We start from the raw sequence: 4510 nt of genomic DNA, 5'->3' as shown, positions 1-4510 counted from the left end.
CTCCCAAGTAGCTGGGACTACAGGTGCCCGCCACAACGCCTGGCCATATTTTGGTTGCAGCCATCATTGTTGTTTGGCGGGCCTGGGCTGGGGATTTGAACCCACCACCTTAGGTGTATGTGGCTGGCGCCTTAGCCGCTTGAGCCACAAGCGCTGAGCCTCTTTCTGTTTTCTATGTGTGCATTATATACAACTCATGCAGCCCTAGAATTAGCTTTTACACTGCACACCATGTGACTTGTATGTGACTCACAACATATTTATTAAATTTGTTTATGAGGGGGCGGGAAGTGGTGGCTCATGCCTATAATCCCAGCACTCTGGGAGGCAGAGTTAGATAGATTGCTTGAGCTCAGGAGGACAAGACCAACCCAAGCAAGAGCAAGACTGGGTCTCTAAAAAATAGCTGGGTGTTGTGGCAGGAGCTTGTAGTTCCAGCTACTTGGGAGGCTAAGGCAAGAGGATAATGTGAGCCCAAGAGTTAAGAGGTTGCTGTGAGCTGTAACGCCTTGACACTCTACCAATGGTGTCAAAGTGAGACTCTGTCTCAAATAAATAAATAAATAAATGGCTTGGCGCCCATAGCACAGTGGTTATGGTGCCAGCCACATACACTGAGGCTAGTGGGTTTGAAACTGGCCCAGGTCTGCTAAAAAGCAATGACAACTGCAACAAAAAGTAGCCTGGCGAGGGTGGCACCTGTGGCTCAAAGAGTAGGGCACTGGCCTCATATACCAGAGATGGTGGGTTCAAACCCAGCCCTGGCTAAAAACTGCAAAAAAAAAAAATAGCTGGGCATCGTGGCAGGCGCCTGTAGTCCCAGCTACTTGGGAGGCTGAGGCAAGAGAATCACTAAAGCCCAAGAGTTGGAGGTTGCTGTGAGCTGTGATGCAACAGGACTCTACCAAGGGTGACATAGTGAGACTCTGTCTCAAAAATAAATAAATAAATAAATTTGTTTATGAGAATTGAGTCTTTTGTCATTCCACAAATATTTAGTTGTGTCTAGAGTGGACCTCTGAATCATACTCCCCCAGTATGTACTATAATATCACATTGCCACATGCTATCCTATCAATTTTGTTCAAAGAACCGCCCGGCAAACCTTAAGGTGAAATGCTAAATCCACAGTTGTGGTAATCAGAGAAAACAGTCCAGTACTTGTGGCACCCTTCTTTCCCCCTCTGGCTGGAGCAGGGCAACTTGCCGATTGACAGTGAAAACAGTGAGTAGAGTTTCCACGGCTTCACTAGGCCCCAAGCTGAAAACCAGCTTCAGAAAGCTAAATACAGCTTATATGGCAGTTAATGTGTTAATTATAAATGTGTAGATGTGCAGTCCCTTCCCATCACTACTTCTGTGGGATTTCTTAATTGTAATGCCAGAGTTGAGTTCTCTTAATTGAAATATGGGAGAACCTAACTTTAGGTTTTGGTTGTTTTATTTTTATTTTTTGTATTTAGAGATTGGATCTTGCTATATTGCCCAGGCTAGACTTGAACTCCTGGGCTCAGGTGATTTTCTCACCTCAGCTTCTTGAGTAGCTGGGACACCTGGCTGGCTTTTGGGGTTTTGTTTAGAATTCAGTGCCTTAAAAGATGTTCTTTTGGGGTGGCACCTGTGGCTCAAAGGAGTAAGGCACCAGCACCATATGCCAGAAGTGGTGGGTTCAAACCTAGCCCCAGCCAAAAACTGCAAAAAAAAAAGATGTTCTTTTGCTCTGTCAGATATGCATTTTGTTATTTTTCACTTTGCCTTTCCCCCCTTTTCACCTTACCATGACTATTAAAATTGGGTCTGTTTAGTAATGTTAGAAATCTATGGCATATAAAATGACTTTGTTTATATGGATATAAAAGAAATGAATTGGCCAGATGGCCCTCCAGTTGAAGTTTTGTGTGACTAGGGCATTTCTTTTTCTTTTTGAGACAGTCTCACTATGTTGCCCTCCGTAAAGTGCCATGATGTCACAGCTCACAGCAACTTCTAACTCTTGGGCTTCAGTGATTCTCTTGCCTCAGCTTCCTGACAGGCACCCGCCACAATGCCCAGCTATTTTTTGTTGTTGTTGTTGCAGTTGTCAATGTTGTTCAGCAGGCCTGGCCCGGGCTTGAACCTGCCAGTCCTGGTATATGTGGCCAGGGCTCTACCCACTAAGCTACAGGTGCCACCACTAGGGCATTTCTTATATCTCTTTGCTAAATGTATGTTAGGGAGCACATTCCTAAATATATATGAATTTTCTGACTTTTTTTTTTGAGACAGAGTCTCGAGCTGTCGCCCTGGGTAGAGTGCCATGGCATCATAGCTCACAGCAACCTCCAACTCAGGCTAAAGCAATCCTCTTGCCTCAGTTTTTCTATTTTTAGTAGAGACAGGGTTTTGCTTTTTTACTCAGGCTGGTATTGAACTCATCAGCTCAAGCTCTCCACTGCCTCGGCCTCCCAGAGTGGGAGCCACTGCGCCTGGCCAATTTTCTGACTTTTATCTTTGCTTTTTTTGAGGTTCAACTCTAAAGTACCTGGTATAACCTAGAAATACTTGATTTTTTAATTTTTTTTGAGACAGAGTTTCAAGCTGTCACCCTGGGAAGAATGCCATGGTGTCACAGCTCACAGCAACCTCAAACTCTTGGGCTTACACAATTCTCTTGTCTTAGCCTCCCAAGTAGCTGGGACTACAGGCACCCACCACAACAGCTATTTTTTGGTTATAGTTGTCATTGTTGTTTGGTGGGCCCAGGCTGGATTCGAACCTGCCAGCTTTGGTGCATGTGGCTGGCACCCTAACCGCTTGAGCTACAGGCGCCAAGCCTGGAAATACTTTCGTTTCATTAAGCACGGAGAGAAGGTTCCTTCATAGAGAAAGCACGAACTGAAAAAGAAAAAGCATGACTTTGGCCCTTCTCTGAGAAATGTGTTCTAACAGACAGTATGGAACTGGAATGCCCAAGGAATAAGGATCCAGAGAGAACCAGTCCCTGGTTTTATTTTTATTGTTTTAGAGACAGGGTCTTGCTATATTGTCCAGGGTAGAGTGTAGTAGCTATTCACCAACACAACTACAGTGCAGTGCAGCTCAGTAGCTCAGACTACAGGTGTGCACTACACTCTGCAAATACCTTGCTTTAAATGAAATTTTTTTAGTATATGTGATAACACCATGTCATCACATGCTGAAAGACTCAGAGCAGGGATAGAGATGGAAGTACCTCTCCAGAGGGCAGGCCTCCTTTCCACTCTTGTGGAAGCTATTTTGATTGGCATTTGTCAAATATGTTACACCTCTAAAAAGGAAGGAAAAACCAAATAGAGGGCCATTGCAGAAAGAACAGATACTGTATACACCTACTTTCCTGGTTTAGAAATAATCATTTAGAGAAAGTTTGTTTGGCCTTCTCCTAACATTATAGACCTCCAGAATGAAATTTCAGGCATACATACATATAATGAACTGCTTTTCACAGAAATTTACTATTGAGTAGGAATCAGTTTTTGTCCTAATTTATTGGAGGCAACTTCTTCTTCTTCTTCTTCTTCTTCTTTGTTTTTTTTTTTTTTTGAGACAGAGTCTCACTTGGTCACCCTTGGTAGCGTACTGTGGCATCTTAGCTCACAGGAACCTCAAACTCTTGGGTTCAAATGATCCTCTTGCCTTAGCCTCCCAAATAGCCGGGACTACAGGAACCCACCACAACACCCAGCTATTTTAATTTTAATTTTTATTTTTATTTCTATTTTATTTTTAGAGACAGGGTCTCAGTATGTCGCCCTCGGTAGAGTGCTGTGGCAATAACAGCTCACAGCAACCTCCAGCTCTTGGGCTTAGGCAATTCTCTTGCCTCAGCCTCCCAAGTAGGTGGGACTATAGGCACCCACCACAATGCCTGGCTATTTTTTGTTGCAGTTTGGCCGGGGCCAGATTCGAACCCTCCACCCTTGGTATATGGGGCTGGCGCCCTACCCACTGAGCCACAGGTGCTGCCCCTGGCTATTTTTTAGAGACGGGTCTCGCTCTGGCTCAGGCTTGACTTGTGAGCTCAGGCAATCCACCCACCTCAGCCTCCCAAGTGCTGAGATTACAGATGTGAGCCACCACGCCCAGCCAGGGGGTAGCTTCTTATTTTCTACTTCTTGTGCAGACTCACCTCTAGATTGCTAGAAAAGGAGATTTAGAATAGAATATATGTCAAAGACCACCTGTATGCACTCTAGGTCCTTATCTCCATTTTATGTGATGAATCTTTTCCTCATTTGAGTTAGTACTCTATTTCCTTTTCTGTTTGTTTGTTTGTTTTGAGAAAGAACCTCACTCTGTCACCCTGGGTAAAGTGCCCTGGCACCATAGCTCACAGTAACGTCAAACTCCTGGGTTCAGGCTCAGCACCTATAGCTCAACCGGCTAAGGCGCCAGCCACGTACACCTAAGGTGGCGGGTTCGAATCCCCAGCCCAGACCCGCCAAAGAACAATGACGGCTGCAACCAAAAAATAGCCGGGCGTTGTGGCGGG

This window comes from Otolemur garnettii, unplaced genomic scaffold, assembly GCF_000181295.1.
Source record: "Otolemur garnettii isolate 467f Iridium unplaced genomic scaffold, OtoGar3 scaffold00174, whole genome shotgun sequence".
NCBI classification, from domain to species: domain Eukaryota; kingdom Metazoa; phylum Chordata; class Mammalia; order Primates; family Galagidae; genus Otolemur; species Otolemur garnettii.
This window is presented reverse-complemented; position numbering follows the sequence as displayed.